Genomic DNA, 18232 nt, shown 5'->3' on the forward strand with positions numbered 1-18232 from the left:
ACTAAGATGCTAGCCAGAATGCTACTCTGAAATAAAAATTAAATGTTTATATATAAATATTAATTTATTGTTCATAATATAAACCAGTTCTAGCCTCACAAGTCAGACTAACAACTGATGTGGTCTGCAATAGAGTATATACAGATTGCAGGGAATACAGTTTTCTTACTATTTTTGTTTCTAATGCAAGCACCTAGGTGTCCTGTCTCCCTCTTTTGTTCTTGTAAGACAAGCCTGTTTTCTTTCTTACTCGGGAGATGCCTGAATAGGGATCTAAAACATTTTTGAAAATATACCTGAGTACCTAAAATCAACATTTGTTGCAGCATCCTATGGAGTAGTTATTAATATATGCAACCAGTATTCATGTAGCAGGATAAACGTTCTCTGCTTTTCTGAAATCAGAACACAGTCAAGAACATAAACCCTGACTTTCCCTTGACTTCTGACAACAAAGTTGAAACAGATACTTCATCAGTTTTAGATTACTGTTGAGAAATTAGCCCATCACAGAATATATTTGAAAGTTAAAGACTTTGCTTCATGCATTCATTAAATTGGAGCTTTCTTTTTAATATAATTCTGTGTATTTGAAAAGATATTTTTTATAACAGAGGAAGAACCAATTACATAATGTAGTACACTCTCCTTAATGACACAACTTTATTTGAATTTAAGTTAATCGCTATAATAGTATGATATGCACTTTATTAATATTGTAGCATACTGCATTAAATTACTACAATGTTATTAGGTAATTTAGTTCATGCTCCCTGTATCAGAAATGCAAATATAGGTCATAAGATTAAAAAGATGTTTGATACTATTTGATACTGATTTTGAACTATATGCGTGTACTTTTATTAACAAAAAATAAAAAATAAAATAAAAATCAAAACCAGGAGTGTCTCCATACTCAGCTAAATGGCTGTTATAGTTAAATATATTGTTACATGTGCCAGAGCTTTTGTCATTAGAAAATTAGAAAGCAAATCTATTCCATGTACGATGTTCAGCCATGATTCTTTAATGACGAACTGCAGCAAGTGCACATTCACAAGGAACACATTCCCTTTTCTTCCAGGGAAAATCTTAACCTGAAGGCACAAATTGCATGTGGACAGGGCTCAGCCTTTCATCTGTCTCTCTCTCCAGATGTATATTGTCTCCACACAGTGCTGTTGAAGGGCTGCAAAAGATTTTATGTGCCACTTGGTTATGGAGAAAGAAAAGAGTTGTAGAGAAACACTCCCTTGAAAGAATGATGTATCACACCTCTAAACAGTCAGTGTAATTTTCACCAGAATCTCCAGGCTCATCCTTGGAAGGCTAAGAGGGTTATTTATCAGTGTACTTCTTGGTTATGCTGGGCTACCAATGTACTTGAGTCTGTTTTATTATGTAATCGCACACCTACACAATAAGTATACCATTATTTAGAAGTAATTTATCAGCAATGTGCATTTTGTAGAGGAAATACCTGTAAAGTCATTGAAATACTAATATGATTTAAGAAATAACTGCCACTATTGCTGTTGTCTGCTCAAGATCAACAGTACTGATAATAAAGAATGTCCAGATTGCTTTCTGTATTGTTTCTTACATTTTTGTAAGGAATAAAATATGAAGAGTGAATAACAATTCACTAATGGAAGAAAAAATAAAATAAAATAAAATAAAATAAAATAAAATAAAATAAAATAAAATAAAATAAAATAAAATAAAATAAAATAAAATAAAATAAAATTTGCATCAGTGAGGTAATAAACAAATATTCCCTTTGCTTTTTTTCATTGTTCCTATGTGTCTACTAAACATATATTTAAAATGAATTTTATCTAACGATAACGATCAGGGAAGTTTTATAGTAAGCCTCCACTTGTCAGTCTCCACTTGGTTTTGTTTGAATAGAATTCCTAAACAAAAGACAAAAAGGAAGAATAGGAGATTCTTAGGTTCATATTATTACATCATTACCTACTTCTGTAAATCAGAAGTAACATATCCGTGTCCAATACCTAAGATGACAGCCACAAGTATATATTTTCCCCAGAGTTAATCACTCATAAACCTCATTGCTATAGGAAGAGAGTTTACAGTTTATAAAAATAGACCTATAGTAGAAAAAAAGAGTTTTGAATGTAAAAAATGGCACATGTAATTAGCTGTTTGAAAGTAGATATCTGAAACAAATGTTACAGTTTTTAAAAGTAGAATAAATGAAAATGCAATTATAGTCTTCCAATTAAAAGAAAAAAAGGAAAAAAAAAAACACAACAACAAACAAACAAAGATATACTTCAACAGATAATGGAGAAACGGATTTTTCTTGAGTTTAAAAGCAATGATAACAAAAGGGTGACTTTATATGGAGTGCTTTCAGCTGCCAGAGACTAAGATGGGAGCACTAAAATTGACAGAGCTCACAGGTACTATTTTATGAAAGGAAACAATTATTTTTTTCTTAAAGATTTCAGTCACTCAGTGAAAACTAGAATTAAATTCAGAGTTCTTAAAAGCATGTTCCAGAAAATGGTGATATTGCGTAGTTATTTCCCATCAAGCTTCAAAATCATATCTATATTCTATTATTTGAACTAAGTCATGTGTTTATAAAAAAGATTCAAGTCGTAAATCCCATCACTAATATAGTTAGTGAAGATAAATCTGATGGCTGACTTTGTCTGACCTTCTTGCTACTGTTTTATTTTTGCAGTAATTTACTCCAACCATGTTGAAAAGACCACAACACAACATGGTTCCAAAGGATGAGTCATTATTTCTCCTTCTACATTTTCATGGAAATCAAGAAGTTGGTAAGAAAAGATTTGTTTGACCAAACCCTAGCAACTAGTCTCCTGATTTCAGTATAAATATTAGTCATAAAGCATAATGTTGTGTTCAGACGGGACTGTACATTGGAATCAGATGTCTGGAGCTCTGCCACAAACACCTCTTTTACATGAAATTAGTCAAAACTGCTTTTTACAATTTACTTTTTTTTTTTTTTTGAAACAACACAGTGAAATTTTGTTGTTGTTTTTTACAACCTTCAAAAACATTGACCAAGTGTTTTCCAACCTCTTTAATCAAGGAAATATTGTTGAATTATGCCCTTTATGTCACACAGGGGATGTTACAGTGCTCCAGTCTTGGGATGGTGTCACAATATACCAAGGGAGAACCCTAATCCAGATAGTGACCTGCCAACTCTGAAAGTAAGAAAGCTATTTTTCAGGTTTGTGTATTTAAGGGGTATTTACTAATTTCAAATAACATCTCTCTATTTTGTTTTCGGATCCTTATTCCATGATGGGTGTGGTTCTTTTTTTTTTTTTTTTTTAAAAAGTAAATGAACTCACCTGCCCCTTCCCGAAATAGACAAAGCCCACACAGTCCTGAGAAGGGAGACCACATTCAGCAGATAGCATAGATGTTAGTTTCTTCTGCTCTACATAGGCCTCTAACACTATCCTCACAGTCTTTAACCCCTTCAAAAGTCTTTATGTGCCTCAGCAGTGTAACATGTACCATGAGTTTCACACAAGCCCCAGTGGTCTGTACCACAGCCTTCACATTACTATTTCATTTTTCAAACAGGAAAAAAACAACACACAAAAAATAATTCTGTCTTAGCTTTCTGTCTTAGATCGTCGTGAGACAGGTTAGTTTTACCCTAATGATGATGTGTTGTTGCGCTAGTATTGTATTCTTGTAACAATCTGCTGTATTCTTGTAACAATCTGCTGGTAATACATGCATCCTGCCAAGGTGTAAACTATAAAATGACCTATTGGATCAGTAATAAATTAGGAACACAACTTGACTAGTTGAACACACGAGAAAAATTTTTTGCTAAAATCTAAGTTATTTTATTATTTCTAAAGACTTTTGATGAGGGCTTATTTGATGAATTTTACGTATTAACTTCCAAATATTTTCTGGAATGATTTATTTAAAAATGTTCTTCATTTGGTGTCTAGGCATTCTGAATATGCACCCTGAACATTGTTTTTTTTTTGAAATGTGACTTTTGAGATTGACGAATGAGATGGAACCAAATAAATGTTTTTTTTTATAACCAAGGACTAGAATCAAAGGCAAACTTATGACTTGGCATATGACTTTCCCACATATATACATTCAAAATTTGATATAAAAGCAAAACTGGCACAATTTTTTCTCTGCCAACTGAAGGAATGAATTTAGAATTAATTATTAATAATTAATAAATGATTAATAATTACTTAGCAGATACGATCTGTGTGGACCAGGTCTTTTGTGATCCAATGGACATCAGTTCTATCTAATGAACCAAAATAGAACCATCTCCTCTAAAACTGAATCTCCTTTTCTAAGCCAATATCAGCATAACATCTGGCTGTGACAGATAATTTCTCTTAACAAGTACTATCGGAAAGTTTAATCTTTCGCCAACTGTGACATGGTACAAATACCATATGTTTTCTGGAAGAAAGTTGGCAAAATGCATACATTGTTTCCCGTAAGGTTATGTTTTCAGTAATTTTACTAGAAAGTTATGTGGGAGCCCTGAAGGTAAAAAGGCTTCTGCTTGGTTGTACTTTTTGTTTGCTTTTATTGAACAATATGTAGCATACACTGAATATTTTCCTAGATAAACTAGAATGTGGTGATGGACAAGGCATGTTAATTTTATTGAAGAGAGGAACTAGACAGATTCATCTATTTATAGCAGATGTAGTAGTAACCTAACACATTTATCTTGCAGAAAACACTCAGCAAGGGTCTTGTATAATATTTGTCCCAGTACAGGGTGAGCTGAAGGTGCTGTTTTTAAGAGAACACTGAAATTACAGAATAGACAATGGCTAACTCAGATAGGAAAAACTTTCAGCACTTTAAAGCTTGTGTTTCTTGTCAAATTTTGAGAAGTATTTTTCAATTTTCCACAATCAGCACGGTATTAATGAGTTCAAAACATTTTGGTTATTTTCTCAGTTTAAAGTAATTTTCCCTACACTCAAACATAAAAATTTCAAACAAGAAGACTACATGTTAGAAAATGGAGCTCAGAATTATTTTTGTAGCTTAGATAACTCAACAGCCATCAAAGAAAAAAATAACAACTTTTACTGAAAAAGAAAATTATACAAATGTTGAATATTTCTGACTTTTTGAGGCCTCATGCTGTTTGTATATTGCACTGAAATGTCATTTAAGTTGAATTCAATATTATCTAATTTATTTTCCTGCCCACTGTGAATATTAGGAAGTCAATCCCAACTGTTTGCAACGGAGCAAGGACTTTTTTTTTTTTCCCATGGTAGGAATCTGCATGTAAGACTGACCAGCCTGATTCTAATTCATATTTATAGTCTATAGTAGACCAATAACTTAGCAAAATTAGCATGTTTAATTGGCATTTTAGCAAAATTGCTAAATTTACCTCATATTCTTTACAGTTTTTGATATAATAGAGAACCTAGTCATTTGGAGAGGCATTTCAAATCAGCTTGAACTGAAACTACCTCAACAACATCTTCAGAAATTCTAATAATTACATCTATATTAGAAAAAGAATTTATAAAGTATCACTCCAAAGTCCCCATTTTATCAAGCACTTGAAACTTAGACTACAATTGCTGTGTGTTTTGTTTAACCCATAAATCAGGAAAGAGTGCATTTTAATGGGAAAGAAATTCTGAGTATGAGCAAAAAAATAACAGATACTCACTCAATCCACATACGTTTTCTCCTTTCCTAGAAAAATCTGTTTTTTCAGGAAAAAAAATAAATAAATAATTCTGATTTGACATCTTTCCCTTTAGTACAAGGGGAGAGTTATAAACAATAGAAGAGTGATGTTGATTATCATGATTATGGTATTTTAAAGGTAGATACTGTTCAAACAAAAACAGATAAATTCAGGGAAGTTATTTTACCAGAGTAGGACTCTCTTAAAATAAATAAATATATTATAATCATAAAAGTAATTGGAATAGTAATAGCAACAGCAATAGTTATGGTAAGAACAACAATAACAAAAAGCAAAAAAACTACTCCACAATCCTATACTCCTGTTTTATAGGACAATGGGATGTAGCCATCCTGATCTTGTAGTCTGGGGATGTCCTTTAAAATGTTAATTTTAAGGAATTGTAAAGATTCATTCTCTTTTCAGTGTTATTTTTAATACTGACCGTGGAAAATGAATGACTTTTAAAATAAGCATAAGTATTTCTATATGTATTATTTTATTCAATAAAGAGTGTTCTTTTATTTGTTCATTGATTAAATATAATCAACACTATATCAGCATTTGGATTAAAAATATTCTATTAAGTCTACCATGATATCTAGAGATAATCAAGTTGGGACCTTGGACTTCATTACAGAAGCTAATCAGAGTAGAAAGAATCTAATGTTTCCTGAGACCTTGTACCTTATGAGAGCATAGATTCACAAAAGCTGAAATTCCATGTCCATAGTGTTAAAAATTCCTGCTTTGCTACCACCACCTACTCCAAGACAATGGACTGCAGTTTTCAGAGTTTGATGTTATTTTCTAAGACTAAAAAATCCACTTCTATACAGATAAGGTGAGAGTAAAGTCCATGATTCCACAACTACTGATTAGGCTGGGAAGCTCAGTACCAAGTTAATCTCTGAATCTGTCAAGATCTAGAAACTTGATGTTCCTTTTTCTGTATTGTCAGAGGTCCTGATGTGATAGGGATCCTCAGAACCTGCCCACAGTAGTAGTCACTGCACAAAAATATGTTCTCCTTGTTCAAGTCCTCTCCTGGCACATGGCAGGTACTTGCTGAGATTCTCTTAGGCAGACATATCAACTGGGCTCAGCTCATCTGCATCCAGGATGAGATCTCTGATCACTGACTTAAAGAAGAAAAGAATAAGTGCCAGAACCTTTGTCTTCTTCCTCTTCCCCTTCTGCAACCCCTCCCATGGCAACAGTTTTCAGAGGAAAGGAAAGGAAAGGAAAGGAAAGGAAAGGAAAGGAAAGGAAAGGAAAGGAAAGGAAAGGAAAGGAAAGGAAAGGAAAGGAAAGGAAAGGAAAGGAAAGGAAAGGAAAGGAAAGGAAAGGAAAGGAAAGGAAAGGAAAGGAAAGGAAAGGAAAGGAAAGGAAAGGAAAGGAAAGGCGTATTACTTGGGAAAATTCAAATCTGCAGATCCTGAATAGAGAGGTTTTCTTCAAGGGGCAAGAGTCAGAAACTGAAATGGGAGGAATGGCAGAAGCAGTAGGAAAACTAAGATGTTCTTTTCCTCAGCTTTTTTTTTTTTTTTTTTTTTTTTTTTTTTTCAGTTTGCTTTGTGCAAAATTTAAATCTTTCTAAATCTTTTTAGAGATAGAAAATTAAAAGTCTTCTATTAATTTTTAACCCTTGAAATCAAAATTGTGAGTGCTGCATTCAGTTTACCATCGTGTCTTTTGAGGTGTAGACTGATATGATTTCAAGAGCAGTGTAGGCAGAGCCGGAAGTGTCAGTGGTGGGCCATTTAAATCGGGCACCACTGTCATTTCTCAGCCACTTGCCGAGGCAATTGGCTCCCGGGCAGATGCATTCTGCAGCAGAGCTACAGGACAGGCAGGGCTATTTTTTCCGGCATTGACCCCACTTGAGGGAGCCACCAGGACTCGGCAGCCCTCACAAGGAAGGCTGACGAGGTGTAGGCAGAGCCAGCAGAGCCCCGGCCGTTCAACGCAGTGACCAGGACGGGCAAACAGGGCATGGCATGTCAGAAGGGAGTGGGCTGGCAGTTAGCGCAGGCAGGGCAAGCAGGAAGGGCAGAGCATGCCCCCCTCTCATACGACCGCCCATATAAGCAACTCCTCTAACAGTGGTCTACCGCTAGCTCAACTGCAATGGTGTACACCGGGCGCAGTGTGCTCTCCAGGAAGTCTGTATACACCCAGACCGACTGCCCACTCAAAACTGCAGCAGTTCAAGTCTCTGGGTGCGGGAAGTGCCTGAGCCTGTTGCTACCACCTGCGGGGGGCAGAGAGACTGTGTGTGTGAGGTGCTTGCAGGTGGACGACCTGGTCCGCAGAACTCAAGGAGGAGGTCGAGAGGTTGAGGGATATCAGGGAGTGTGAGCGGGAGATAGACTTGTGGAGCAACTCCCTGCATGTCCTGAAGGACAGGCCCCGGGGTGAGACACCCCAAATGGGGGTGGACCCCCTGCCCTGTTGCTGTTGGGCAGAGGGAGGGGACCTAGGAGTTGAGGAGGAATGGAAACAGGTCCCTGCTTGACATCACAGGCGATGGCCCCCCCACCAGCCCCACCTTCCCAGGTGCCCTTACACAACAGGTTTGAGGCCATGGAGCTTGAGAGACCGGTAGCTGAGGAAGAGGTAGAAAGTCTACCCAGGAGGATGCCTAGTCAACTCCACGCCTCAGGACTGCCTCTACCAGGACAGAAAGAAGGGTGATTGTTGTGGGCGACTCCCTTCTCAGGGGAACAGAGGGCCCTATTTGTTGGCCTGACCCTACCCATAAGGAAGTCTGCTGCCTCCCTGGGGCCAGGGTCAGGGACATTGCCAGAAAGCTTCCCAACCTGGTTCGTCCCTCTGACTATTATCCTTGTTTGATAGTCCAGGCTGGCAGTGATGACATTGAAGAGAGAAGCCTGAAGACCATCAAACGGGACTTTAGGGGATTGGGACGGTTAGTGGATGGAGCAGGAGTACAGGTGGTGTTTTCATCTATCCCTACGGTGGCAGGGAGGGGTACAGAGAGGACACAGAAAGCCCACCTGATAAACACGTGGCTCAGAGGCTGGTGCCAACACAGAAATTTTGGTTTTTTTGACCATGGGGTGCTTTACTCAGCACCTGGCCTGATGGCCGCAGATGGGTCCCTATGTCTAAGGGGAAAATGGATCCTGGGCCAGGAGCTGGTGGGGCTCATTGAGAGGGCTTTAAACTAGGTAAACTTTTTGTCAGGCAGCTGACAAAAGTTGCAAAATCATCAGCGCTTGTTCTTGTGGGGGACTTCAACTTCCCAGATATATCCTGGAAGCACAACACAGCCCAGAGAAAGCAGTCTAGGAGGTTTCTGGACTGCGTGGAAGATAGCTTCCTGATGCAGCTGGTTAGTGAGCCTACCAGGGGAGGTGCCCCGCTAGACCTTCTCTGCACAAACAGAGAAGGACTGGTGGGAGATGTGGTGGTTGGAAACTGTCTTGGGCAGAGTGACCATGAAATGGTAGAGTTCTCCATTCTCGGAGAAGCCAGGAAGGGGACCAGTAAAACCGCTGTAATGGACTTACGGAGGGCTGACTTTGAACTGTTCAGGACACTGGTTGGTAGAGTCCCTTGGGAGGTGGTTCTGAAGGGCAGAGGGGTCCAGGAAGGCTGGGTGCTCTTCAAGAAGGAAATCTTAATGGCACAGGAGTGGTCTGTCCCCACGTGCCCAAAGACAAGCCATTGGGGAAGAAGACCAGCCTGGCTGAACAGAGAATTGTGGCTTGAGCTTAGAAGAAAAAAAGAGGGTTTACGATCTTTGGAAAAGAGGGCAGTCCACTCGGGAGGACTATAAGGATGTTACAAGGCAGTGCAGGGACAAAATTAGAAAGGCCAAAGCTCATCTGGAGCTCAGTCTGGCTACTGCCATTAAAGACAACAAAAAATGTTTTTACAACTGCATTAATGCAAAACGGAGGACTAAGGAGAATCTCCATCCTTTACTGGATGCGGGAGGGAACTTAGTTACAAAAGTAGAGGAAAAGGCGGAGGTGCTTAATGCCTTCTTTGCCTCAGTCTTTAGCGGCAAAACCAGCTGCTCTCTGGATACCCAGTACCATGACCTAGTGGAAGGGGATGGGGAGCAGAATGTGACCCTCACTATCCATGAGGAAATGGTTGGTGACCTGCTACGGCGCTTGGATGTATGCAAGTCGATGGGGCCAGTTGGGATCCACCCGAGGATACTGAGAGAACTGGAGGAGGAGCTGGCTAAGCTGCTTACCATCATTTATCAACAGTCCTGGCTATCGGGGGAGGTCCCAGTCTACTGGCGGCTAGCAAACGTGACACCCATCTACAAGAAGGGCTGGAGGGCAGACCCGGTGAACTATAGGCCTGTCAGTTTGACCTCAGTGCCAGGGAAACTCATGGAGCAGATAATCTTGAGTGTCATCACGCGGCGCTTACAGGGCAACCAGGTGATCGGGCCCAGTCAGCATGGGTTTATGAAAGGCAGGTCCTGCTTGATGAACCTGATCTCCTTCTATGACAAAGGGACACGCTTGATAGATGAGGGAAAGGCTGTGGATGTGGTCTACCTGGACTTCAGTAAGGCTTTTGACTCTGTTTCCCACAGCATTCTCCTCAAGAAACTGTCTGCTTTTGGCTTGGACTGGCGTACACTTCGTTGGGTTAAAAACTGGCTGGATAGCCGGGCCCAAAGAGTCATGGTGAATAGAGTCAAATCCAGTTGGAGGCAGGTCACTAGTGGCGTTCCCCAGGGCTTGGTACTGGGGCTGCTCCTCTTTAATATCTTTATCGATGATCTGGATGAGGGGATCAAGTGCACCCTCAGTAAGTTCGCAGATGACACCAAGCTAGGTGCGTGTGTCGATCTGCTCGAGGGTAGGAAGGCTCTGCAGGAGGATCTGGATAGGCTGGACCGATGGGCTGAGGTCAACTGCATGAAGTTCAACAAGGCCAAGTGCCGGGTCCTGCACCTTGGGCGCAATAACCCCAAGCAGAGCTACAGGCTGGGAGATGAGTGATTGGAAAGCTGCCAGGCGGAGAAGGACCTGGGAGTATTGGTGGGTAGTTGGCTGAATATGAGCCAGCAGTGTGCTCAGATGGCCAAGAAGGCCAACAGCATCCTGGCTTGTATAAGAAGCAGTGTGGCCAGCAGGTCTAGGGAAGTGATCGTCCCCCTGTATTCGGCTCTGGTGAGGCCGCACCTCGAGTACTGTGTTCAGTTTTGGGCCCCTCGCTACAAGAAGGACATGGAGGTGCTCGAGGGAGTCCAGAGAAGGGTGACAAAGCTGGTGAGGGGTCTGGAGAACAAGTCCTGTGAGGAGCGGCTGAAGGAGCTGGGTTTGTTCAGCCTGGAGAAAAGGAGGCTCAGGGGTGACCTTATTGCTCTTTATAAGTACATTAAAGGAGGCTGTAGCGAGGTGGGGGTTGGTCTATTCTCCCACGTGCCTGGTGACAAGACGAGGGGGAATGGGCTAAAGTTGCACCAGGGGTGTTTTGGGTTGGATATTAGGAAGAACTTCTTTACTGAGAGGCTTGTTAGGCATTGGAATGGGCTGCCCAGGGAAGTGGTGGAGTCACCATCCCTGGAGGTCTTTAAAAGATGTTTAGATGTTGAACTTAGCGATATGGTTTAGTGGAGGACTTGTTAGTGTTATGTCAGAGGTTGGACTCAATGATCTTGAGGTCTCTTCCAACCCAGACAATTATGTGATTCTGTGATTCTCAGATGAGAATAAATCTGAATCTTTTGCCTTCTGAAGTAGAAATGCTACCTTTAAATTGTAACACATCTCTCTGCATAGATTTCCCTTTCATAATGAAATGACAGGTACTGAATGATCTGGTTGCATCACATAGGCAGCTGAATTGGGTTAAAAATCGCTACTGAAGGGGAAACTGCTATAAAGAGGGAAGAAAGATGAGAATTAGCCTCTCAAATGGAAAATTTGCTTATAAATTAGATGTATGATAGAGGATGTCAGAATAGTGATAAAAATTACAATCCTTGCTCACATTCCTATGGACTTCAAAGGGAGTTTTCCCCATGTGAGGACTGCAGGATCAGACATCCTATCTGTACTTGTTTCTTTCAGCATCTGTCTCTTACAAGTGTTGTCAGGAGAGCTTTTCTCACCATATGGGACTTGTGAAACATATTTAAAGCCCTTGGTAATGTTCAGTTCATTGCCTACTTGGTTGGACATTTCTTACACCTTTCTGAAAAGTGCCACTGCAGGGCAAAGTTTAATTTGCACTCTAATGTGGGAAAAGAAGTCTTCCTTTACAGAACATTTTTAAAGGCATTTGTCTCTTACTGTAGCTTTTGAAAAAGTAAAATAAATAAATAAATTAACTAAATTGGTATGCCCTATGCTTCCTTAAGTGTGTTGTTTTCATTTACTACTGTCACTTGTTGCTCCTTCTTTTCCAAACATAGCTCAGCAGTTTGAAGCTAAACTGGTCTTCCTTTGAAAACCAGCAAAACTTTGTCCTTTTCAAGTCATGGGGTGCAGGATCATTTTTGGTCTGTCCTTTCCAACTGGGAACAAGAGAATATGAACCATTTTGCCTTTAGGTCTAGATGTCTGGAGAAAGATGAATCTATTAAATATTTATATATCTTATATATTTTATTTAAATGTTTATATAGAAGATAAATATGGCTGTATAAAAGTGCATCTTATGTCACTGCATAATGAGGACCTGGTTTCATGTATGTTCTCTAGTTATTCTAAATTCTTGTTTGGATGTAATACTGATGAACAGCCTGATTCCTCTTCAGTGGAGAGGAGGATTGGTGTCTCTTGGAGAAGGTTAGTACAAAGATGTCTGTAAGGCACTTTTATCATTAGTCCATCACTGATTTCTCTTTACAGTGCTTAATTTATCTGTGAAACTGACAATACTCAATGTCAAGCTGGTGCACAGTGTAAGACCACCATTCACAAACTCATCTTTGTGCCCTATATTTAAGGTAGCGCACGTTCTCACTACTGCTGACAAGGTCCAGTACATAATTGATATGTCTGAATAGGCCATCAGTCCAAAGAGGTTCAACAGCTTATTTTGGACTCAAGGTCTTGGCTAACATGCTTTTTCCATTGAAGGTTTTTTTCACAGCTTACAAATTCTGCACAAACTGTGCAGAATAACATTGCCTATCACAAACTTCAGAGTAGGAAGATCCGTGACTCCACAAACCTGTTTGAAAATGACATATTCTAAGTACTGACATTATTTTTAGAGGTGTATAGTAATATATATGTATTGTGAGAAAGTGAATATACATTTTTCTTTGCTGATCAAAATACACAATCATCCATTAAGCCACCCTTCTCCCTTCTGTGTCTTGTAACTGTGGGAGGTGGATAGATTATGAAAATTCAGTTTGTTCTTCCACATGCCCTAAAGATTTTCTATGAAAGCTATTTTCTTTCACTGCTGGGGACATGAATAATTCATGTCATTATCATGACAGAAAATTTCAGCCATCAACAACACAGTTCTCAAGTAAAATTTGTGCTTTAAATTCTGTCACAATATTTATTTTCACTTAGTGTCCACCTATACTGGACTCTCTAATCATGTGATAGGAAAGAGGCTGTACTGCTGAGCAATTCTAAACAGTGACATCCCTGACTTTGCAGTAGTCATCCTCACCTCACCCATGTCCCTCTGGTGTGCCACTGTAGCCCGTCTACACTCCATGAAGATATGGACAAGGGGTCACATTGAACAAATGGCACTTGGCTGGCAAGAAGTTATGGACTCCATGTTTCATGCTGATATTGCTGGACTTTGTTGGAAATGGCCCAAGTGGCTGATAATGGCATCATCTGTTTTGTGGCCTAGCTTTCTCTCTGTAGCTCTAATATCTGACCAGCTGAACTTTCCAAGATTTATTTATCCACAGAATATGTCTGTGAGGTGCACAGGTGTTGTTATTCCCATGGTATCAATAAGGAGAACTAACACATGAAGCTGCCTAACTGCTGCTGATTCCATCATGATTTTCATCGGCCTAAATACCTTGCAGAGCTGGAGTATGGTGGCTATGCTGATAACACAAAATAGCTGCAGCAGAGCAGGATATTGAAAATGGTTGCTCTAGATTCACTGGCTTTCCTTTACTTGAATATGTTCTTTCCTGGCTCATCTTGAAACAAGCTTGAATGGTCATTACCTGCCTGTAAATGGATTGTCTATGGGCCTTGAGTTACTAGCTCAGGTTTAGCTTAATGGAATATTTTTGAGGAAGGAGTCTTGAAAGCTATGAGGAATAGGTCTAAAAATGTTCTGATAGCCTTAGGCTACTCTAAATGAGCAGGAAGTATGCAGTAATAAATATTTTAATTCTGTTGCTGATGGAAGTTTGGGTTTGGGGTTAATTACAGCAACTATAGCAAATATTTAAATGCTCTGTGGCTTTCTGTCCATACCACAAATAACAATGCATTGTTTTCTCTGAAAGATAACATCAGTCACTGTCAGATGCATAGATTTTGTGAATATCTATAGGTAGAGTTATGTTTATATGACTACATCATTTATTTATTTTTTTAATCAACAGACTCCTCTTGCAGACTAGAGCACCTAAGTTTCTCCAAGAACCTTTCTTTCCTTAAGGATGCTCTCCATTTATCCTCTGGCATTCTACTAATCTATTTTACATATTTCTTTTTCTCCTAGTAATGGAGATACTGAGGGTGAAAATCATGACAGAAGACTCAAAAGAAATCATTTAGTTAAACCTCCAGGTGGCCATCAAAAATCTTGTTACAAATGCCTTTCCACTGTGCAAAAAGGAACAGATCTTCATTGTGACAGTCAGCTTTGATCAAATGTCATATCTGGGATTCCTTGTGCACAGCAGTGTTTTTATAAGAGCTATCATAATACTGCAGCTAACACTTCAAACTAACATTAAATGAAAGTCTGTGAGCTGGATGCATTTCACAATGGATAGCATATCTTGTCATTCTCTGGAAGATGGAGATTATAAGCTAAGAGTACATGCTTAAATAGTGTTTTGGCACCATCTAGATATTAGTTTCACTCTGACATTAATTTCTTCTGTGGCTTTGCATGAGTCACTTAAGCTCCCTTGATTTTTCTCTAGATCTGTTTATCTTTAAAACAGGGATAATGGTATTTTTTTCCCCTCAAGGAGAATAGATTTCAGATCAATCAGGATTATTTTTATAAAACTTCAGAATCCATGACATTGACAACACGATACAAACATCTGTGATTTTGGACTTTTGTTAAATGAAAGCATGGCATATTTTACTTCTCCATTTTGAGACTCTTTTGTTAAGTTATATTGTCTTGTTCATATTAATCGTTCTTGTCCTGCTTCAAAGATAACAAAGGGGATTTTTTTTTTTTTTTTAAGGAAACCTCAGTATTGATGTCATAAGTATTATTTACAGAAAATACTTGTATTCAACTCCTCACATGCTTTTGCTTATATGTCAGCAAATGTATATATGGTGAACGAAAAGTCATTTAGAGGAGAGGAGAGGAGAGGAGAGGAGAGGAGAGGAGAGGAGAGGAGAGGAGAGGAGAGGAGAGGAGAGGAGAGGAGAGGAGAGGAGAGGAGAGGAGAGGAGAGGAGAGGAGAGGAGAGGAGAGGAGAGGAGAGGAGAGGAGAGGAGAGGAGAGGAGAGGAGAGGAGAGGAGAGGAGAGGAACAAGGGGTGAGGGAAAGGAAGAAAGAGGGAGAAGATTCTAGGTTTAGGACTTTGGTTAACAAAGATAAATAAAAAAATCTGTACCATTCGGTATCAGCTCTACTTATCTCGATCTGTAGTCACTTTCATTTTTTTACACATCAAATTCAGAATTCAGATATGAATATCTGTATTTCTCTCTGTTGTTAATCCTGAAAAAATAAATCCAAATAATTCATGGTCTGTTTATGTGCAATTCCATCTATCATGATGGTACAAATTATGGGCATAAAATCTGTTGCTTATATCAGAATTTACAGGATTAGGGATTCATTCTTTTTCCTTAAGAACCATAATAAATTAGTGAAGTAACCTGAAAAGAGATTTCTAAAATGAGCTCATTTAAAAAAAAAAAAAAAAAAAAAAAAACTCATGATATACATACTTCTGTTTAAAGTAATAAAATAGCATTTATTTTATTTATGGTAAGCAGCAACCCTTAAAACAGAAAGCATGTGACTTTGAAGGTCAGTATACTGATCATTTTTCTAGCTTATTATCAAAAGCACCACAACTGGTATTCAAAGTTCAGGTATTTCCTTTTGAATAAAACAGTAATAGAAGTAGTTGAAGGGAACTACTCTGAATATACTTGCCTCTGCCAATGAATTTTGTGAATTAAACAAGTTAGGCTTATTGACAATCTGTGTTACTTTGGGATGACAGGAAAAGCCACTTTCTGATATCAAATATTGTAGAAAAATGCTGGTTTTAGTGTGAAGAAGATGTCAGGACCTAGAGGCCAACAGGACTCATGATGCTGTAGCAGTTATGGCAGAATCCGTAGAAGCATGGACTTCAGGGATACATTCCAGACCAAAACCTGGGTTTTATTTATTTTCTGTATATCACAACCAATTATGAATTAGTGCAACTAGTTAATCATCTTGCTTCATTTCAGATGAGGGAAAGAAGAGAAACCATCATGGTAATTACATGAAGCATAGCGTGCTTGTAGCTGAACATGGCTTATAAAGCAAGGAAAATAATATTAAATGAGCAAGCAATGAGCAATGAGCAATACGCCATTGGGAACAGTTCCTGAAGAGTATGACTGTGTACAAGTGAGTACAGTTTTAAGGCTTCTTGGAAGGAAGTTATACCTGCTGATCGATCTCTTGCATTCAATAAGCCTATGTGCCCCGGTCTTCTTTCCAAGGCTTCTTGAATTTCTTTTGTGTTACCATTTAGTCAGCTAAATACTTTATTTCTCTTCTTCTCTCTTATCTCTTTCCACTTTCTCCACCTATTCCCCACTCACTCTGTTAAATCATCTGGTTAAAATGAATCTTTATAAAACCCATTGAGACGCTGTTATGTTCATATCAGATTTATTTTTCATGAAATAGGCTTTTCTGTTCCCTGGTGCTTCTCAATCTATATAAACGGGCTATTTTAGTCAATGAAAATTTTTATGGCTCCAGCAAATCAGACTAAAGAAGAATGCGACATATTAGTGAGGAGAGCCATTCAACATTATGCGATGCTTCCCTTAGGCTCCCAGACATGAAGCAGTTCAGGAGAGCTATCATATTTGATTGATATAGTCATATTTGAAATGAAACCCAGAGATGAACAAAATGATTGGGCATCGGATTAAAGGCTTTTCTTATGTAGGCTGAACATGATTTCTGTCAAAAAACTGAATTTGCCTTTCACTAGAAGGCTTTTTTAAATCTGTGGCCAGCAGAGCTGACTTCACAATTGATAAATGTCATACGTGTGTGCATATGCGGCTTCCTACAATAGAGTCGATTTGAGAGAGATCTTTAGAAGTCTTGTTTTGTGTCTGTGAAGACAATGGAAAGTTCTACAACACATCTTTGGATGGCAGCAGCAATGAAATACAACTCCTTCACAGTGCAAATCTGGAATACTTGACATGATATTTTAGCCAAAAGAACTGCAATATGCAAACTGACTTGAGGAAAATGTATGGTGTTTGTGAATGGTCCAGCATATCATAAAACCCAATAGCAGCTTAGTTTCAAGTGTTTCAAAATGAAAGAGCTGAATAAATGTATGGACATCATCTCCTAAGACTGTGTAACCAAGCATTTGCATTTATTTCATTTTATCAATATATATATACATATATATAATATGGCCGTTTATTGACTAGTTTTGAATAAAAGTGTTCCTTTTTCTTTCTAAAGTTCTATTTTGATTTACTTTCCAATGTTTTGAGCATGCTTCCCCTTTTCAGCACAGCCTGCTTTCTCCCTTTGTCTTTGGGTTTCTGTGGATTCTTCAAGGATGCCAGGAGAAGCAGCCAGAAGCTAATCAGCCCTAATGCTCTGAATTCTGCTTTACTCCATAGCTCAGCTAGCCAAATCCTAAGATAGACTACCTGGCATTTCCCTTCTAAGGAATCAAGAGCCCTCATAAGGGTTGTGAAGATAGAGGGTTTGTGATCTTCAATTATATTGATGTATCACACAGGGAAAAAATCACATGGGTGTGGCATATATGTTGGAAGGAGAAAAATTCTACTTATTTTACCAACTAGTTTGGTAATGTCAGAGTATATTTTCTTTGCTGATTCCTGGGCCATCAAATTTCAACATTATTTTGAAATATTATTATTTTGATTTTGAGAAATACGTGTTTTAAACTGACGTTAAGATTGTATTAAAACTGACGTTAAGATTGTATTACAGTTTTGTCTTCAGAGAAGATAAATTAAGCAGAATAGCTTCTCAAATTAAAGAATTGTGGCAGTTAGATAAGCACATGTAGTGGTATAAAAGCATGCAGTATCCACATGAAGTTTCTCTGTAAGA

The 18232-nt window shown here is 38.7% G+C and overlaps 1 long non-coding RNA gene across 2 annotated transcripts in view; it reads left to right on the forward strand.

Moving 5' to 3' along the window:
* LOC311444537 overlaps positions 1-17556 on the forward strand; it is a 255592-nt gene extending 238036 nt beyond the window's left edge. Inside the window, exons 8-10 of one of the 2 annotated variants that reach the window (XR_014697927.1) lie at positions 2717-2816; positions 3131-3238; positions 16351-17556. This is a non-coding gene — a long non-coding RNA (uncharacterized lncRNA). The remainder of the gene's footprint in view (positions 1-2716; positions 2817-3130; positions 3239-16350) is intronic. The other variant, XR_014697928.1, reaches the window with a different exon arrangement.
* Positions 17557-18232: the final 676 nt, after the last annotated feature.

The sequence above is a fragment of the Aythya ferina genome (assembly GCF_964211825.1).
Source record: "Aythya ferina genome assembly, chromosome: 1".
NCBI lineage: Eukaryota > Metazoa > Chordata > Aves > Anseriformes > Anatidae > Aythya > Aythya ferina.